Below are 21363 nucleotides of genomic sequence, written 5' to 3' on the forward strand. Positions count from 1 at the left end.
ACAGCATTTCATGCTCCACAGAATAATGGGAATTCACATACAATAACTTAGCAACAAGAACCCTTTCATGGCACTTTATACTGCAGGCCTGTTCAAAGTGCTTATACACGCCAGTTCATTTAATTTGCAGAACAACTGTTGAGATAGGGTCTCTTATTTCCCTTTTACAAGTGAATAAACAAGGGTTCACAGAGGCCACTAATCTGTCCAATGTTTTTTAACCAGTAATTGATGGAGCAAAAATTTAAACCAGGCGTTCCAGCTTCATGGTTCCTGCTTTCAAGCACTCTCACGTATGTTTATGGAAATCTGCAGTTAGAGCCTGGAAAGGGGAGTTATTGTCATATATATACACTTCCAAGGACCAGGAAAACTGTAGCCCAACGTGGTCGGCTCAGTGGGCTGTTCTCCTAGCATATGTGTGCAAGTAGATTCATGAAATATGCTTTTCCACTTATTCTTATCAAACTTTGCTATCTTGAAGCACTAAAGCCAAACTATGATTTGAAATTGGAAAGAGGAAATAAATCTCGGGTATGCGCAGGAGCAAACACACCTTCCCTGCCTCCCAGCTGAGTCATTCTCAGAAAGAAAGCTGTGTCTGGGAAGCCAATGACTGGCCCTATCAGTAGTGTTGCAGAAGGGGATCTGGGTTGCTGTTATACTTAAGATATTGCCATGAGTGGTCCTTCCCGAATTAGAAACACCTAACTCAGAGAAGAAAGAGACCCTAATGACTTGCCAAACGGATACCTGACTACTTGGCACGACTCAATTGTACATCAAATCAGCACTCCAAAAATCCACAAATACATGAAAACGAAGTCAGTAATGACGCTAACAAAAGCGTACTGAGTACTTACTGTTAGAGTGCTTTCCATGCAGTATACAATTTAGCATCACGACTCTGAAAGAGGTAGTATTGTTTTCATTTTATAGATGAAGAAAACAAGACACGAAGGTCACCAACTAATAAGTACTTTCTAGAACTTGAACCCAAGTAGCCTGGCTGAGAGCCCATTGTTAACCACAGTCATTTATTACACTCAGGTAAACATATAATCTTGATTGCTAAATATATTTTTACTAAGTTGATGTTTTGTACACAGCTCAGGATTTTTCAGGACTTATTAAGGACTGGGTTGAAAAACAACCCACGTTGTTAGCTGCAGAAGCCCTGATCTCTCTAGCATTCCTCTCCTACCAATTTAGGCCAGGCCTAAATTTTCTTATATTTTTGAGATGCTGTACAGAAATTAGGTCTAGAATAGATATTAGTGTTGATGCTCATTTCTAGACTGACTGAGGATGAAATAATCATTTGAAATTTGAGCAGGTTGCAGATAAATCCTTAAATCCATTTAGATTAATTACATAGTAATGTTGTCTTTTTAAGTGGAATAATTTTCTCTTCATTTAAAATAGGATGATAAATATATTAAACACTTCTCATACTTTACCAGATTAAAATCTTCCACAGGAAAAACTAAAATGTCTTCACAAAAACCATATAACGGTTCACCACTAGATGGAGCAACTAAATTTTACATTTTTTCAATCATGGCAAACCTTTAAGCTTGTTTTGAAGTTATACCTGACTTAGGCCACTTATTTCTTAAATGTACCTTTTTTCTTTAGGAAGTGTTTGAAAGCATATTATAATCTTTAATTAAAAAAAAAATAAAAACAACAGCACTATTCGTGCTTTTAACGCTTGCAAACTTAAGACTTTGTAAGAAAAAGGCAATCTAAAAAAGATTGACGGTAGACAAATAAGAGTTCAGCAACGTTACCTTGCCAGTCAAACCAAGCACAAAACACCTCTGACCCACCAGAACAAGTCTCACAATTTGCTTATATTTGGCCTCAGATTTGTGCGTATAGCAAACAATGTAAGTTCTGGCCAATGTTGTGACACAGCACAGAGTTTAGAGTCAATGATTACCGTGAAGTTTGGGGGAAGGTTTTCTAGAAGATGTGCGTTATCCTCTTCCCACTGAAAACCATTCTTTTTTCTTATTTTATTTTATTATTATTATTTTTATTATTTTTTTTTTTTGACAGGCAGAGTGGATAGTGAGAGAGAGAGACAGAAAGGTCTTCCTTTTTGCCTTTGGTTCACCCTCCAATGGCCGCTGCGGCCGGCGCACTGCGGCTGGCGCTTCGAGCTGATCCGAAGCCAGGAGCCAGGTGCTTCTCCTGGTCTCCCATGCGGGTGCAGGGCTCAAGCACTTTGGACCATCCTCCACTGCCTTCCTGGGCCATAGCAGAGAGCTGGCCTGGAAGAGGGGCAACCAGGATAGAATCCGACGCCCCAACCAGGACTAGAACCCGGTGTGCCAGCGCCACAAGGCGGAGGATTAGCCTGTTGAGCCACGGCGCCGGCCTTTCTTATTTTATGTTCATTTTCATTTGAGTGTGCAACAGTCAGAGCTGGGCCAGACTGAGGCCAGGTGACTGGAAGGCCAGTTGAGTCTCCCACGTGGATAGCAGGCACCCAAGTACTCAAGCCAATATCTTCTCCCTTCTGGGATGCACGTTACCAGGAAGCTGGATCAGAAGCAGAGAAGCCAGGCCTCCACATACGGAAGGGGGGCATCCTACATGGCATCTTACCTACTGCACCAAACACCCACCCCTAGTCATTTGTTTATTTAATAAATACCTACTGAGAGGCCACTATGTGCTGGGTATCATAATCTGCACTCACGTCCACCTGAAGTCATCGTCTCAGAATGAGTCCACGGGCCATCATATCTGACAGCTTGAGTATTACGTGGGTCTGCTGTGGATGAGCAACAGAAAAGGAGAGCTAGCATTACTGGACCAAGCTGCTGAAGCTAGGGAACTCCAGGCTGATGAAAGACACGAAATTAAACTGAATGAGGCAAGAGACACTTCCTTGACCCACTACTAAGGGGCTTCAACAACTCCTGGGTGTAGGACATTAATGATCAGCATCTGAACTAGAGAGACTATTTAATATAGCTACTTATGGGTTATCTGCGCATATTTCTGGGTAAGGCATTTCAATCATTTGTATCATCATCATAAAGATTTAAAGTAAGGGATATTTGGGGGCAGTGTGCATCTGGCCTAGAAATAAACACACTCACATCCCATATGGAAGTGCCCAGGGGTGAGTGCCCTCCAGCTCCCAATTCCGGTTCCCTGCTAATGCACACCTGGGAAGCAGTGGCTGGTGGCTCAGGGAGTTCTGTCCCTGAAACCCACATGAGAAACCAGGCTTTGGCTCAGCCATTGTGGGTGTTTGGCAAGCGAACCAGTAGACGAAAACAAAACCCCCCACCCCGTCCCCCCACCCCCACTGCTACACCACTCAAATAATAATTTTTAAAAGAATACTTTTGAATAAATAACATGAAAATTCTGTGTCCAATTCAACAATTAGAGTCAAGAATCTTTTAATCAGAGGAAGCAGGTCATGTAATCAGCCTTTCTTAGCAGAACGATGCCTCCTTAAAGCTTTTTCCTGCCTGAAACAGAAAGCTGCACTAATGCTTAAACAGTCCACTAATAGGCCTTTTGGTTAGGTGTTCAAACACCATTTAATTTTCTATTAGTTTGGGTTTTTAGAACTTGGAAGGGGAATGTGTATTGTATGTTGCTGCAAACACTTAAGCAATATCCTTCAACATAGACTTCATCGGTTATACAACAGATGTTATTTCTCTCTGCCTGGCTTCTGTGTCTCTCAGAATTGAGTCGCAACTGGATAGAGAGAAGATAGGTAAATTTATTGGCCCTCAAACTTCAACAGACCCAAACAGTTCCTAGAATGTTATAGGTCTTCCAATATTTTGAATAAAAGAGAACAAGAAAATGACGCCATCACCATCCAGTGCTGTGAGGAATTACTCTACTCAAGTAGAAACAACAATGAACACCATTTTGAAGAAGACTCCTGAATGCTAAAATGGAACATGTTGGTCAGGCTTACAGATGAAGATACAGAAGAGATCACACATGATAGCATAAGGCTGCCCTTGCTTCTAGCCTGCCAATGACAGTGGTGAATCCACAGTTGAAATCTTATGCTTAAGAGCTTCAAGTTGTGTACTTATTTTTAATTATTTTAATATACTAAACTGCATTTTAGTTAAAAAAATTTTTTCTATTAGTTTGGAGTTTAATAAGATTGCATTTTTAACTGGTTTTCAAGTCCTTAACAAATTTAAAATAATAAACGAGAAAATGACAATAATATTTATTGAGTACTTACTACTTTTAAAGATATTTATTTATTTATTTGTTTGTTTCGGGTTCATGACCCAAAGATCACAAACAACCAGGGCAGGGCCAGGCTACAACCAGGAGCCACATGGGTGGCAGGGGCCCAAGTACTTGGGCCATCATCCACTGCCTTCCTAGGCACCTTAGCAGGGAAGCTGGACTGGAAGCAGCTGGGACTTAAACCAGTGCTCTAATCAGAGATGCCAGCTTCGCAAATGGTGGCTTAACCTGCTACACGAAAACACAAGCCCCATATACCTACAATTGTTGACACATCCTGTTAAGCATTTTTATTTCACTCAGTCTTCCTGACAGCCTCACAAGGTAGGTACCACTATTATCCCACATTTCACACACAAGGGGGACCAGAGAGCTGAAAGGTGAAGTCATTTGTACAAGGTTACATGGCTCTTATGTAGGAGATCTGTGATTTCTATCGAAACAGCCTACCTTCATTCTCACTCTCAAGACCACTACCTATGCTATGAATAACATGAAAATTCTGTTTCTAGACAAACAACTGGCAGCCTCATAGATAACAGAAAGAAATGACCATGGCTAATCTAAAGCAAGGGAACAGACAAAATGGAAAAGGCAGCTTAACGAATTCAAAGAGTACAGCAACCTGAGACATTTAAAACAATGAAAGACTACTCTAAAATATCCAGACTTTTCAGGGCACTTCAGAATGTAAATATATATTTCTATAAGCCTCCCAGGGACACCTGAAAATTTCTCACTGCTTTTCTTAATTTTCAATTCAAACAATAGTTACTATACCCAAGGCCTACTTGCATTGAGGACAGTCCAGCAATGGTTATAATATAGTTCAGAGACTGCAGGAGTCTATGTGTGGGGGCTGGTGCTGTGGCAGAGTGGGTTAATGCCCCAGCCTGCAGTGCCAGCATCCCACGTGGGTGCCAGTTAAGAGTCCTGGCTGTTCCTCTTTTGATCCAACTCTATGCTATGACCTGGGAAAGCAGTGTTAGATGGCCCAAGTGCTTGGGCCCCTGCACCCATGTGGGAGACCTGGAAGAAGCTCCCGGCTCCTGGCTTCAGATCAGCTCAGCTTTGGCCGTTGTGGTCATTTGGGGAGTAAACCAGCGGAATGGAAGACCTCTCTCTCTCTCTCTCTCTCTCTCTCTCTCTCTCTCTCTCATTCGTCCTCTCTCTGCAACTGTCTTTCAAATAAATAAAAATAATTCTTGACCAGTGCCGCGGCTTACTAGGTTAATCCTCTGCCTTCGGTGCCGGCACCCTGGGTTCTAGTCCCGGTCAGGGCGCTGGATTCTGTCCCGGTTGCCCCTCTTCCAGGCCAGCTCTCTGCTGTGGCCCGGGAAGGCAGTGGAGGATGGCCCAAGTGCTTGGGCCCTGCACCTGCATGGGAGACCAGGAGAAGCACCTGGCTCCTGGCTTTGGATCAGCGCGGTGCACCTGCCGCAGCGTGCCGGCCTAAGCGGCCACTTAGGGGACAAACCACAGAAAAAGGTAGACCTTTCTCTCTGTCTCTCTCTCTCTCTCTCTCTGTCCACTCTGCCTGTCAAAAAAAAATAATTATTATTATTAAAATAAAAAAAGCGTCTACGTATGAATGCACCTGTGTCCTAGTAGGAAACACCATGGACAACCAGTTTTCTGAGAGCCCCTTGTGTCCTCTCAAACTGCAGACATAGTAGCTAGGCTCTCTACTAATGGGAGGCTGGAGATTGAACGCTACATGCCGCTGGCCTCCACTAAGGAGGAGACTTGGAAAGGAGGCACTAAATCTCATTGAGCTGGCAGGACATGTGCCCCACCATTAAGAGAACTGGCATTAGTGGATGGGTGGGTGTGCATAGCATATGAAGGAGCTAGTTCTCATGTCCAGCAACGTGGCTTAGACTCAAGATGAGCAAAGATGAAAGCTATGCTAACACAGTACCTTCCCCTACCCCGCCCCCATAAGACAAGGAAAGCAAGAGAACACTGGCATACATCAGCAGGATCTGCTGGGATTTACACCCCAAACTAACTTTCCAGAGTGAACCCCTCTTTCCTCTCAAGTCAGGAGAGGAACTAGAAGGCCTTCTGGAAGCTCCATAAACTCGCTACAGAAAGACAAACATAGTTCAGTATGAAAATGGGACCAAGTGAGTGGGGTGGGTACCAGGGTGGGTCGAGGTTTTAATGATGCTTGAAATGCAACTTAGAGGTGTTATTTTAAGACAAATAGTACAAAATCATGAATGCAATTACATTAAGGATAAATACTCAGGTAGAACTAGAAAAGAACATCACTACTTCGCTCAGATAAGACCAACAAATTCAGTACTGTCATTGGTGATGTTTGCAGCTTTCTCCTACTGGCAGTGTTTGGAATCGAGGGGACTTAGAATCAAATCTCATCATCTAGTTGCAAAATGCATTAACTCATACTAATCTTGTTTCATCCCTATCTCAAACCTCACCCAATCCCTTTCATTCCCAGGTAAGTTTAAAACAAAGGCCAGACATCATTCTTAAGTATTATAGAATTGTATCTCCTTTAAAAAGGACTCTTTGGGGATGGGCATTGTGGCACAACAGGCTAAGCCACCCACTGGAATGTCCATATTCCAGATCAGAGGGTGAGATAGAGCCTCAGCTACTCACTTCTAATCCAACTTCCTGTCAAGGAGCCTGAGAAGCAGCAGATGATGGCCCAAATGCTTGGGTACTTGATACTCATGAGGAAACCAGGATGGAGTTCCTGGCTCCTGGTTTTGACCTGGCCCAGCTCAGTCCTGGCTGTTGCGGGCATCTAGGGAGTAAACCAGCAGATGAAAAATCTCTCAGTAGATAGATAGATAGATAGATAGATAGACAGACAGACAGATAGACAGATATCCCCTTCTCCCTGTGCCAACTTTCAAATAAATATAAATTTAAAAATTTAAATTCAAATAATTGTATATGGAAATTTTCTCTGAGATTATCTCCCTGTCTCTGAATAGAATATTCAAAGTACAACAACATTAGTTTATGTCAGTCTGGGCTGGCGCTGTGGGTGGCCTAGCAGGTAAAATTGCCTCCTCCTGTAGCACTGGCATCCCATATGGGTGCCAGTTCGAGTCCCAGCTGCTCCACTTCCAATTCAGCTCCCTGCTAATGTGCCTGAGAAAACAGCAGAATATGGCCCAAGTGCTTGGGTCCCTGCACTCACATGGGAGACCCAGAAGAAGCCCCTGGCTCCTGGCTCCAGATCGCGCAGCTTCGGCCATTGCAGCCATCTGGAGAGTGAACCAGCGGATGGAAGACCTCTCTCTGCCTCTGCCTCTCTGTAACTCTTTTAAGTGAAAGAGAGAAAGAGAGAAACAAAGGAAATCAGTAAGACCTAAAAGCCAATCAGGGAAACCCCATCCCACCCCTTGGAAATTCCCCACTGTCACCAAGAACTGCAAAATCTGACTTTTACATTTGGTCTCAGAATTTAGATTCCTAAATTCTGTTGTTTTTGTTTGTTCTTTCATAGCTTTCAAAAGTTCTTACAGTCTGTGGACTGTACTGGTCCCAGCTTTTAGATTCTTTAAGACACTAACAGGACTGCACAGATGCCTTTTCAGTGTTACCACATTGTCTCAGATGTGGGGAGGCCACCATTAGAAATGGAAATTACATTTGAAAATCATTAGACTTCTGGGTAAGGCATCTGAGAGGTTAAGCACACAACAGAGGCAAACGTGGGATCCTTTTTCTAATTGTTTAAATCGGCTTTATACCAATGTTTAAAGCTATTGGGTGTTAGCTTGTGGTGGTTAAAGATTGTCTGGGGGAGTTTGCTCTAATGGTTTTGCTGTAAGAGCGTCTGAAACTCTGCTGAAGTGTTGCTGACAAGCATGGTGCTGGTAACAGTTCAACGATCCGTGGCTGCTCATTCTTGCCTGCTTTTACTCTCCCTCTAAAGCGGGTTAGCATTGAAGGCAGTATGGAAAAGCCTCCGTGCATGTTCAATTCTTTGTTTCTTCTCCTTTCCTGTCCCCTGCCCTCTCCCTCCTTCCCTCCTTCACTCACTCAACCTATTTTGTTCAGTATCTGTAACTTGAAGCTAATTTGTACTACTGGATATCTGAGTGGAGCCACAGATATAGAATCTATATTGTTCTTACTGAAACAACTGCATGGAGTTAACATTAAACTTAAATAAAAATGAACCTAAATTAAAAATGCAAAAAAAAAAAAAAAACCCCTCAAAATGAACTTGAATAATTAGTGCTAGAAACATTGGCCAGCACCTCGGCTCACTAGGCTAATCCTCTGCCTGTGGTGCCGGCACCCAGATTCTAGTCCCGGTTGGGGCGCCGGATTCTGTCCCGGTTGTTCCTCTTCCAGTCCAGCTCTCTGCTGTGGCCCGGGAAGGCAGTAGAGGATGGCCCAAGTGCTTGGGCCCTGCACCTGCATGGAGACCAGGAGGAAGCACCTGGCTCCTGGCTTCAGATCAGCGCCGTGCACCAGCCGCAGCACGCCGGCCTAAGTGGCCACTTGGGGGGTGAACCAACGGAAAAAGGAAGACCTTTTTCTCTGTCTCTCTCTCACTGTCTAACTCTGCCTGTCACAAACAATAAAAAAATAAAAAATAAATAAATAAAAAAGGTTACCACATTGGATGGTGGTAAGAATGACACAAAACAACACAATAGAGCAGGTTATCAAACATAAAATTAAGAGGCTAACAGTGGGCACAGCAAGATAAGCCACCACTGGTGATGCCGGCATCCTATATCAGAGAGCTGGTTTGAGTCCTGCCTTCTCTGCTTCCAACCCAGTTCCCTGCTAATGCAGCTAAGAAGGAAGCAGAAGATGGCCCAAGGGCTTGGGACCCTGCCACTGATGTTGAAAACCAGAATGGAGTTCCAGGTTTTGACCAGGCCCAGCACCAGCTCCAGCTGTTACAGCCATTTGGGGAGTGAACCAAAGAATGGAAGATCTCTCTGTATTTCTCTCTTTTTCACTCTGTATTTCAAACAAATAAAATAAATCTGTAAAAAGAAATAAAAGTAGGATAGTGTCAAGCTTCCTTGTGTATTCGATGTTAGTATGAAGTCATGCCATCAATGGCAATACTTTGGAGCAGCAGTTTTATTAATCATTAAAAGGAAGCTACATATGAGGTTGTCAAATTTCCTATTCTGAGTATAATTTATTAATTTTTCAAATGTACTGCTAGATTCTAAGAATACTGACAACTTAAGTGATCTCAGGCTGTTTTTAAAGATGGTGGTACATACACTACTCACGGCCAAGAAGGTAAATAATTCATCTTACTCTCAAATGCAAACAAAAGGATTTTATAACCTAGCTAGTGAGTAGCTGGGAAAGAGTAGAACACTTGTTTCACAGTGCTTAGTGGGAGAGGGAGACGGGGTGTTTAAATCCAGCAACCCTCTAGGGCTATTCTTTAGAGCCTGCTGTGTCTCATAAAGTATAGATAGAAGAATGTACTTGAAAGTAAGGTAGGATCTTGTTGGGTCAAATACAAATATATCTCTTAGCTAAGCTAGGTTAGAAATAGGTTAGGAAGAGACTTCAGAAAATGAGAACTGAGCCGCTAAGATTTTCAAACTGAAGCTGGCATAAAGAGATAAATTTACTTAAAGAGGTCTGGAACCAAGAAACGTGAGTTTAAGGTTAGCATAATCTCTAAGAGACAATATTACGAATGGGTTAGGAAAGATGAGAACCAGGCTAAGGATTACAGCAGAGCCTAAAGAATTATTTCCATTCTGTTTAAAAAAAAAGTGTACTTTTTATTTGATGATATATATGGGATTATTTGAGACATGGCCCCTGGAACTGCCCTTGCAAAGTTAAACCAGAACACAAAGAGCCTGTAAACCATGGAAATGAATTGAACTTTATAGGAGAAGGAGTGGCAATATCTGATTTGCATTTCAGAAATTTTCTTCGCATGGCAATGTTAAAGATGGACTCCAGTGCATCCAAGGTGGCTGAATAGTTAGAAACCACATTAAACCGGCATTGTGTATAGCAAGTAAAGTTGCTGCCTGTGACACAAGTACCCCATTTGGGCACTGGTTTGTGACCTGGCTGCTCCACTTCTGATCCAACTCCCTGCTAATGGCCTGGCCTGGGAAAAGCAGCAGAATATGGATCCTGCCATTCATGTGGGAGAACTGGCTGAAGCTCCTGGCTCCTGGCTTCAGCTTGGCCCAGCCCTGGCCATTGCAGGGAATAAACTAGCGGGTGGAAGATCTCTCTCTCCTTCTGCCTCTCTCTCTCTCTCTGTAACTCTGACTTTCCTTCTTTTTTTCTTTCTTTCTTTCTTTCTTTCTTTCTTTCTTTCTTTCTTTCTTTCTTTTTTGACAGGCAGAGTGGACAGTGAGAGAGAGACAGAGAGAAAAGTCTTCCTTTTCTGTTGGTTCACCCTCCAATGGCCGCTGTGGCCAGCGCACCACGCTGTTCCAAAACCAGGAGCCAGGTGCTTCTCCTGGTCTCCCATGCAGGTGCACGACCCAAGCACTTGGGCCATCCTCCACTGCCTTCCCGGGACATAGCAGAGAGCTGGCCTGGAAGAGGGGCAACCGGGACAGAATCCGGCGCCCCGACCAGGACTAGAACCCGGTGTGCCGGCGTCGCAGTCGGAAGATTAGCCTTCTGAGCCGCGGCGCCAGCCAGTAACTCTGACTTTCAAATAAAATAAATAAATCTTTTTTAAAAAAGAAAAATACCAGAAAAACAAAGGAAGGATCACATTCCCAAGGGACTGATTAATAGAACTGTGCAATAAAGAATGGACAGGACAGAGATCCAAGGGGCAGTGAGGAGAGGACAGACATATCGTCACTGGCTGTGCCACAAACCACTCCTGCATCTACGCAGCTGTCTCCCAGCTGAGAAGTGCCATCTTTTCAGGGTACGGTGGACAAAGGTTGCAACTGGCAGCTTTGACAGAGGGAGAATTCCATGGTCCCAGCTGGTTTCAATACAGCCTGGGGAGCTGGCTGGGATCTGGGTGACTACTTTGCTCTGTCAACGGAGGCCATGCTGCCCCTGTCCTCTCTCCCCACCAAAAGCCCCAGATTCAATTTACTGTGGTGAAGTCGCAGCTGATGTTCTGATTCAGGGAGCGGCAGGCAGTCCTGCTGCTGCTGGAGACCACCAGAGCCAGGCTGGGCAACTTGGAGGCCAGAGAGTGGACTCCCCAGTGCCCTGTGATTGTAGGAGTCCTGGGCACAGGCAACAGAGTTGAAAAGGTTGTGGGATGCAGCTGGCTTCCTGTCCATTCTGACTTTGGAGACTCAGAGCTCCCTGGAAACTAGGAGCAGATCTATGGGGGGGGGGGGGGGGTCAGGGAACACACTATGGACTGGGTTGATGCTCTGGGTGGTGCACGTGCCTGGGTGGGTGAAGTGAGCTGCCATTGGGAGCTCACTCTAGGCTGTGAATCAGCTGGTTCACCCTGGCCCAGAGAAGGGCTGGGACTGTGAACCACTAGCTGGCTCCAACATCCCCTTCCCTCATTGACTGTAATCAGAAGGGCTCCACCATGCCCATCTTGGGTGTCACTCTGGACTCTTGCCCCACCCACAAACAGTGGCCCCACCCAGCACATACCCCTAGAACTCAAATATAAACCTTAGGCATTCCACCAAGCCCCAGAGGCATATTGCCAGGAAAGAAGCCTTCAATTAACAAAAACTGAAAAACTCATCCTCCGGAGGAGATAGTAACAAGAGGTCACTCAGATGCACAGAAATCAGCATAGAAACACAAGAAACATGAACAAGGAAGGCAATATGACTCTCTCAAGGGAACACAATAGTGCATTGATATTGGATTGTGCAGAAGGGGAGATTAACAAAATGTCTGAGAAAGAATTCAAAAGAATGAGTGTGGGGTTGGCGCTGTGGAGAAGTGGGTAAAGTCGCCTCCTGCAGTACCGGCATCCCATATGGGCACCGGTTCGAGTCTCAGCTGCTCTACTTCCAATCCGGCTCTCTGCTATGGTCTGGGATAGCAGTAGATGGCCCAAGTCCTTGGGCTCCTGCAACCATGTGGGAGACCCAGAAGAAGCTCCTGACTTCGGATCGGCACAGATCGGGCCGTTGTGGCCAATTGGGGAATGAACCAGCAGATGGAAGACCTCTCTCTCTCTGCCTCTCCTTCTCTCTCTGTGTAATTCTGACTTTCAAATAAATAAATAAATCTTTTTAAAAAATGAGTGTAAGTTTACTCAAAAATACAGAAAAACAGTTAAATAAGAAAATCAGTACATGACATGGACAAGAAATTCTGCAAAGAGATAGATATTGAAAAAAACAGAAATATAAGAAATAATGTATTCAATAAGTTAAATAAAAAATACAGTCGAGGAACCTGCATTGTGGTATAGCAGGTAAAGTCGCCACTTGTGATGCAGCATCTCACATGAGCACCAGTTTGTGTCCTGGCTGCTCCACTTCCAATCCAGTTCCCTGATAATGGCCTGGGAAAACAGCAAAAGATGATCTAAGTGTTGGACCCATATCCCCACAACATAAAAGGACAGGAAGAATCTCCTGGCCCCTGGCTTCAGCCTAGCCCAGACCCGGTTTTTCTGGTCATCTTGGGAGTGAACCAGTGGATAGAAGATTCTCTCTCTCTCCCTCTCTCTCTCTCTCTTTCACTTCTTCCTCTCTCATCTCTCTGTCTCTCCCTTTCCCTCTATAGCTCTGACTTTCAAATAAATAAATACATCATAAGAAAATACAGTTGAAAGCCTTAACAACAGACTCAGTGAAGCAGAAAAAAGAACATCTGATTTAGAAGACAGATCTTTTGAATATCAAAGACAAAAAAGAAAAGAAAAATTACACCAAAAACAGTGTTCAGGATCTATGGGATATAGATCTTAAGAAATCTTAGCCTTAGGAGATCCTGAGAGTATGGAAAAAAAAAAAAGAATGGCTTAGAAAACTTATTCACTGATAAAACAGCAGAAAATTTCTCCAATTTGGTGAAAGATGTGGACATCCTAATACAGGAAGCACATAGAACCCCAAATAGGCATAATCTAAAAAGATCCTCACCATGACACAGTGTTGTCAAATTTTCAAAATAGCATAAAGAGAATATCCTAACATTTGCAAGAGAAAAATGCCAGAACAACTCTAAAGGAATTCCCATAATATTGACAGCAGATTTATCAACAGAAACCCTACAGGCCAAGAGAAGATACAGAAATGGATATAGTCCTAAAAGAAAAAAACAAAGGTGAAATAAAGACCTTTCAAGACAAGCAAAAATTGAAAGAATTTGTCACCACTCAGCCGGCCTTACAAATGATACTGAGGATGCACTACACCCAGAGGCAGAGTGTAGGGTAATCAGCACCATGAAGAAATGTAAAGAACAAAGGAGATTCAAAATAAACAACAGGAATACGGAAAAATAACTAGACCAAATCATTACTTATCAATAACAGCCTTTAATGTAAATGGACTAAATTCTCTAATTAAAAGAAACAGACTTGCTGAATGGACAAAAAATCAAGACCCATCTATAAGCTGCCTACAAGAAACATACTTTACCACTAAAAATACACACAAGCTGAAAGTAAAGAGGCCAGTGCCATGGCTCAATAGGCTAATCCTCCACCTGCGGCGCCAGCACACCGGGTTCTAGTCTCAGTACGGGCACTGGATTCTGTCCCAGTTGCTCCTCTTCCAGGCCAGCTCTCTGCTGTGGCCCAGGAGTGCAATGGAGGATGGTCCAAGTGCTTGGGTCCTGCACCCACATGGGAGACCAGGAGGAAGCACCTGGCTCCCGGCTTCAGATCAGTGCAGCACGCCGGCCGCAGTGCGCCTGCCGCAGTGGCCATTGGGGGTGAACCAATGGAAAGGGAAGACCTTTCTCTCTGTCTCTCTCTCACTGTCTACGCTGCCTGTCAAAAAAGAAAAGAAAAAGGAAAGAAAAGGAAAGAAAAGAAAAGTGAAGGAATGGAGAAAGATATTCCAGGCAAACAGAATTCTAAAGAAGTAGCTACACTCATATTAGACAAAATGGGCTTTAAGACAAAAACTGTTAAAAGAGACAAAGAAGGCCATTATGTAATGTTAAATAGCTTTAAGTGAACTAGATAATATAAAAGGAAAAGCAGATTTAGGGAATGTAAGAATAATGAGCTTCGCTAAAGATACATGAGGTTTGAGGGAGAAATACTCAGTTGTTCATTAGAAACATCATGTTATCAGGACAAAGATTTGGGCAGCTTATACATATACCTGTAATTAGTAACACAATTAATGGGAGGTGATGAGACAACTCAAATGTGGGAAATTAATTCCTAACCACTTTCCAACCCAAAACACCCAAGTCAGACATCACAGCCTATTGATGACTGTAGCAATACAGTGATTGTATAGGGATGTGTTCTCCACACTCCCACTTCTGAGTGTTGAAAAATAGACTAAGTGACAGAATAATGAAGAATGGCAACACTCAAGGCTCTACTGCTTAAGCCCACATGTGAAAGAGCAACACATGAGCTGACTAGAACAATGATGCCTAGGCATCAGAGACATTGATTCAGTGGTCTCGAGGGAAACTGAGGAATGTAAAATTTTTTTTAAAATTATTTTAACTTTTATTTAATGAATATAAATTTCCAATGTACAGCTTATGGATTACAATGGCTTCCCCCTCCCACCTGCAACCCTCCCCTCTCCTGCTCCCTCTCCCCTTCCATTCACATCAAGATTCATTTTCAATTCTCTTTATATACAGAAGATCAATTTAGTATAAAGATTTCAACAGTTTGCACCCACATAGAAACACAAAGTGAAACATACTGTTGGAGTACTAGTTATAGCATTAAATCACAATGTACAGCACATTAAGGACAGAGATCCCACACGAGGAGCAAGTGCACAGTGACTCCTGTTGTTGACCCAACAAATTGACACTCTAGTTTATGGCGCCAGTAACCACCCTAGGCTGTCGTCATGAGTTGCCAAGGCTATGGAAGCCTTCCAAGTTCCCCGACTCTGATCATATTTAGACAAGGTCATATAAGACAGGGTGAGGATAGTAACCAATGATCCTAAGAGTGGCATTTACCAGGTTTGAACAATTATATAGCATTAAGTGGGGAAGAGGACCATCAGTACACACAGGTTGGGAGTAGAGCCATTGGTGGTAGAGTAGAGGTTATGATTACAAAGGAATGTCAAGTTTAAAAAGCAGCTCCAGGAGTGGGAATTTGGAGCAGTAGTTAAGGCACTACTTGGGATGCCTATATACCATATCAGAGTGCTTGTGTCCAAATCCTGACTCCGCTACTGATTCTAGCTTCCTGCTAATGTTTACACTGTTAGGCAGCTCAAGTACTTGGATCCCTGCTACCCACATGGGAGATCTAGACTGAGTTATCAGCCCCTGGCTTCAGCTCAACTCTGGGTATTGCAGGCATTTGGGAAGTGAAGTGGTAGATAGGAGATCTCTCTCTCTCTCTCTCTCTCTCTCTCTCTCTCTATCTTTCTTTCACTCTCTCTCTCTCTCTCTGCCTTTCAAACAAATTAAGTGAATAAAAAAATTAGAAGCAATTCCAACTGTTTCTTATACACGTTGAAGTTTGTGAATTTCTTTTGAAGGAGCTAATAAAAGGAAGGGTAAAAAGTAGTCAAAATTTTGCATATGTGAATTTTGCTATCAAAATATCCATGTGTCATAAGATTTATTATGCTTTTAAAGTTAATAATTTGAGTCAAAATCTAGAAATTGCTTTTTCACTTTATGACAAATAAATTTATCTGCTTTCAATCCATGCTTAATAAGGAAAAAGACTAATGTTAAAAACAAAGCAAATGGGCTGAAGTGGTGCAGCAGATTAAGCCACTGCATACACCAACAGCAACCACTATCAGGATCAGTTACTCAGCCTCTGAGGCAGCTTCCCAATGATGCACCTGAGAAAACAGCAGAGGATGGTCCCTGCCACTCTGATGGAAATCAGGACAGAGTTCCCAGCTCTAGTTTTGGCCTGGTTGTTGTGGCCATTTGTGGAGTGAATCAGTAACTGGAAGATCTCTTACTTTTTTCTACTTTCTCTTTTTTCACATTTTATTTTTTATTAATATAGAGAGAACAGATTCCATGTATTTCACAGACACATTTTTTTAAAAGAGATTTATTTATTTATTTTGACAGTTGGCGTAACAGTGGGAGAGACAGAGAGAGAGGTCTTCCATCTGCTGGTTCACTCTCCAAATGGATACAACAGCCAGGGCTGGGACAGGCTAAAGCCAGGAGCCAAGGGCTTCATCTGGATCTCCCACATGTGTGGCAGGTACCTAAACGCTTGGGCCATCTTCCTCTGCCTTTCCTAGGCCGTTAGCAGGGAACTGGATCAGAAGTGAAGCAACTGGGATGCAAACGGGTGCCCATATGGGATACCAGCATTTCAGGTGGTGGCTTTACTCATTATGCCATAATGCCAATACCCACCGATAGAATTCCAAGAATTTAATGATAAACTTTACTCATTGAAAAGAGACATGATGGCTAGCCTAAATTAAACCAGAAGGAAGAATGTTTGGATTCAAAATCTTTGTGACTTGGGAAGTGATTTTTCTCTCTTGAATCTATTTTTTTCATCTGAAAAGCATAGTATAAACACCTCAAAGGGCTATTATGGGATTATACGAAATCACGCACATGGAATTACTTTGAAAATTGTAAAGCACTATAGAAGTTAAGATATTTATTCATTCAATAAGTGTCAACTGTGGGTTGTGTACTGCAAATATTAAGATGAATACAATATGATACATTTGTCCTCTAACATCACATAGGATCTGGAAAACATAGAGGATATAAATAAGCACAATACACCCCAACATTGTTCATCTTTGAAATAAACCAAATACTCAAGAACTGAGTCACAAAGTAAACTAGTTAGGCAAATGCAGGGATATTCTATGTATCATAGTGATATTACTTAAAATTTTGCATAAAATGGATCTCTGTAAAGTAAAGCTTTCAATGTTTTCACCTTTATCCTTTTACAACACTATTTCTGCTTATCTTATGAAAAAAAATTTTTTTCTTAATGTTAACACTGATTGCACCTGTCTGGCTTCTTTCCCCAAAACTGACCTGTGGCTGGTTCTCCACTGAATGTTTCTTGTTCTCTTATGCACCCTACACCTAAATGCAGCAATACTCACCACAAAGCCTTCCTCCCACACCAGCTCCCTTCTGTTTCCCAAACAAGCCGATTCTGAAACTCAGCGAAGTTAGCTTTTATTTTTATCTTTTCTTGGCACAATTCTCTTATGAAATTATGTTGTCTATCCAAACTCATTTTTGGGAAGGGGTTGATAAAACTGAGACTTCACTATAAGATAATTTTGTATTTCTTCAGATATTCTGAGTCTAAAATTAAATGTTATCAATTGTATCAAACTTATTTCTCTTGTAATGGTCAACATTTCTCTCCTCTTGAATCATATTTTCAAACATGAATTTTTTTAAAAAATTTAAAAAATTAAACAAAAGTTGATAGATGCCTTTTCAGGAACTTCCTGCCAAAAATTATTTGCTTGCTTATGCATATAAGTTTTTAATGTCAATTAGATATTTATTCAGTATGAACTGATCACATTGCATAAGTTCCTGCCTCCACCAAAAAATTAAATTTCCAAACCTCAAGCAAGCTTAGCAGTCATAATTCCATTATTTATCGCTGTTATTTTTCACCTATTGTTTAGAGATTTGTCATGGCTTCCTAACTCATTCTTGTTGGAATTATTTCTCAGGGGCAGACATTTAGCACAGTGGTTAAGGTGTCCACATCCCACATCAGAGTGCTTGGGGTTCAAATCCTGGTTTCACTTCTAATCCAGCTTCCTGCTAATGCATACCCTGGAAGGCAGTAGGTGATGGCTCAAGTAGCTGGGTCACTGCCATCCATCTGGGAGACCCAAATCGAGTTCCAAGGTCCTGGTTTCAGCCTGGCTTGACCATGGCTGTGCAAGCATCTGGTAAGAGAACTGGGAGATGGAAAAATCTCTGCTTTGTCTCTCTTTCTTTCAAATAAATAAAATAGATTAAAATTTTAAAAGGAGATTATTCACCTGGATTTATTTATTCACTTTTTTAAATTTCAGCAAATATTTGCTGAAGGTCAACTATAGGCCAGATTCTGTTCTTGGCTGGGTAGTTACCAAAATAACAAGGTATAGTATTTGTCCTCAAGAACCTTACAAAGCAGTGGAAGAGACAGAAAACTACAATACAGCAGAAAATTACAATGTAGAAGATACAATGGGCTGTGGGAAGTATTGTTTTTCTACAATACAGAAGAAGATTAAAATACAGAGGATGTAATGGTCTGTGGTAAGTATTGTTTTTTCTACCTCCTCCTAATTTCTTCAGGCAATTATTCCCCAATTCTATTGGTCTGAAAGGACTAATCACATTGGTTCATAGATAGGCAGGTACTGTCCCAGACCAATCAAAAGCCTCCTTAAACTTTTCTGCTTGTGATATGAGAGAGAAGAGTATCTGTATGGCTTTTGGGTCACAAGCTCCAAGCATGGAGACCGAAGCCTGCAGATGTTTTTCTTACTCATGTTAAGTGCCAAATGAGAAACTGCTGGGCACCCATTTCCCACCAGGTGGAGAGAACCCACTCAGGAGAGATGGAAGCTAATATGCTGGAACAAGCAAGGTTTGAGGGATGGAGAAAGCCTTGCTGATATCTGGGTCTCATATGCCAGAAACCATCACTTTTCTGGAATTAATCAGTTTTGTGCAAAGGTAGCCAGTTCTGGTTTGGTATGGTGGCTCCATGATCATCAGGGATCCAGATTTCTCCCATCATTCTGCTCTGCCCTCATTAGCATATGACTTCATCATGTAGCAACTGCACTTTTAAAAAGAGGCTTAGCTTGGTATTTTCAGGCTACTGAAACAAAATACCATAAACTGGGTGACATAAACAAAAGAACTTCATTTTTCAGTTCTGGAAACTGGGAAGTTTAAAATCAAGGACCCAACAGACTTGGTGTCTGATGAAGGCCAGCCTTAAATTTCATAGACAGTCTCACATGGTGGAAGGTGGAGGGACTTTTATAAGGGCACAAATCTGACCCATGAAGGTGCCAGCTTCATGACATAATCACCTCCCAAAGGCCATCCCTCCTTTTACCATCACCATGGGGGTTAAGATTTCAACACATGAATCTGAGAGCGGGAGGCAAACATTCAGACCATAGTAAGACTCTACCACTTTTTTGCAGGCCTTATCATTCCTTAATATCTCCCAGACATTGAGCTCAGAGCAGACTGCCATTTACCCTTGAGCTCAAGATGTTTTTTCTTATGCACTTTACTCATACCCATAACCTATTACCCCTTGTAAGCTTTGAGAATCTAGTATATGATCAAAAGAGAGAGAGAACATCTATTTAAATGCATTCCTGTGAGCTCTAGTGAAAAGTCTAATCTCTACCTTCTTCTATAGCTTACAGGGACAACAAGGAGACTCACCAATGGAATGTCCTGAAATTCAAGGTCATGGGACAATGCTCTACTATGTTGTGAAGGATATGAGGTATATTTCATGTCATTTTACTAGAAACAGATGTGTTCCTAAAGTTTCTTAGCAGGGCTCTTTTTTTAAAGTGTATTTTGGCACAGCACTTTTTTTTTTTTTTTTTTTTTTTTTTTTACAGGCAGAGTTAGAGAGAGAGAGAGACAGATAGAGAGAAAGGTCTTCCTTTTCCATTGGTTCACCCCCCAAGTGGCCGCTATGGCCAGCTCGCTGCACCAATCCGAAGCCAGGAGCCAGGTGCTTCCTCCTGGTCTCCCATGCGAGTGCAGGGTCCAAGGACTTGGGCCATCCTCCACTGCACTCCCGGGCCATAGCAGAGAGCTGGCCTGGAAGAGGGGCAACCGGGACAGAATCCGGCGCCCCAACCGGGACTAGAACCCAGTGTGCTGGTGCCGCAGGCTGAGGATTAGCCAAGTGAGCCGCAGCGCCGGCCCAGCAGGACTCTTTTGCAGAGGAAGTTTAAGGTCTCTTCAATGACAACATCATCCTCTCTTTCTCTCTCTCTCTCTCTCTCATACACACACACACACACACAGCTTTGTATGCCTTATAGAATGGAAGGAAAAAGACTGAAAAATGCAGATTAATGCATGTAATTTGATTATATTTATTTAGATTATATTCATGAATGTGTCACACATGTGGACTTCATCCATTATATGCAGTAGCAGCAGATGTAAAAAGTGTAACTTCAAAGAAAATATTCTTATGGTAAAGCTTGGAATGGGAGGCCAGCTGCCATCACTAAACATGCAAATAATTTCGTTATTCATGTTAAGTGCCAAATGAGATTAACTGGTTGGTCAACAGGGCCCTATGTGAACTTTAGCATATCTCAGTAGTCTGTTATGTCCCACTTTAAGAGGAGACCAAACTTAGGCTTAGGGGATGGAGAACTGTGAGGAGAGAATGATTCATTTCTGAGACCATGACTAATTTTTCTGGTAATTCAGAAGGCACGAGCTGGAAACAAAGGATTTCAAAGGCTAAGAGACAATTTCAATTCAGAGATCACATTGCCTGAGAGGTGGACTGTGCTGCAAGATTTTTTGTAGTGAAGAGAAAAACAGAAGATACCTAGACACTCAGGCACACCTGCTAGCCTCAAATAATTGAAAAAAGAAAATCAGCTATGAAAAATACACCGGAGGCCGGCGCCGTGGCTTAACAAGCTAATCCTCCGCCTTGCGGCGCCGGCACACCGGGTTCTAGTCCCGGTTGGGGCGCCGGATTCTATCCCGGTTGCCCCTCTTCCTGGCCAGCTCTCTGCTATGTCCCGGGAAGGCAGTGGAGGATGGCCCAAGTCCTTGGGCCCTGCACCCGCAAGGGAGACTAAGAGAGGCACCTGGCTCCTGGCTTCGGATCAGCAAGATGCGCCGTCTGCAGCGGCCATTGGAGGGTGAACCAGCGGCAAAAAAGGAAGACCTTTCTCTCTGTCTCTCTCTCTCACTATCCACTCTGCCTGTCAAAAAAAAAAAAAAAAAAAAAGAAAGAAAGAAAAATACACCAGAGAGAACTCATAGAAGAATTTAATGTTA

General features: G+C 42.7%; 1 long non-coding RNA gene across 1 annotated transcript in view; it reads right to left on the reverse strand.

The window, feature by feature from the left end:
- Positions 1 to 857: 857 nt before the first annotated feature.
- LOC133759920 (uncharacterized) overlaps positions 858 to 21363 on the reverse strand; it is a 41835-nt gene continuing 21329 nt past the window's right edge. The window contains exons 4-5 of the long non-coding RNA XR_009865935.1: positions 2670 to 2785; positions 858 to 907 (exon numbers count right to left, since the gene is read on the reverse strand). This is a non-coding gene — a long non-coding RNA (uncharacterized LOC133759920). The remainder of the gene's footprint in view (positions 908 to 2669; positions 2786 to 21363) is intronic.

This window comes from Lepus europaeus, chromosome 5, assembly GCF_033115175.1.
Source record: "Lepus europaeus isolate LE1 chromosome 5, mLepTim1.pri, whole genome shotgun sequence".
Taxonomy (NCBI): Eukaryota; Metazoa; Chordata; class Mammalia; order Lagomorpha; family Leporidae; genus Lepus; species Lepus europaeus.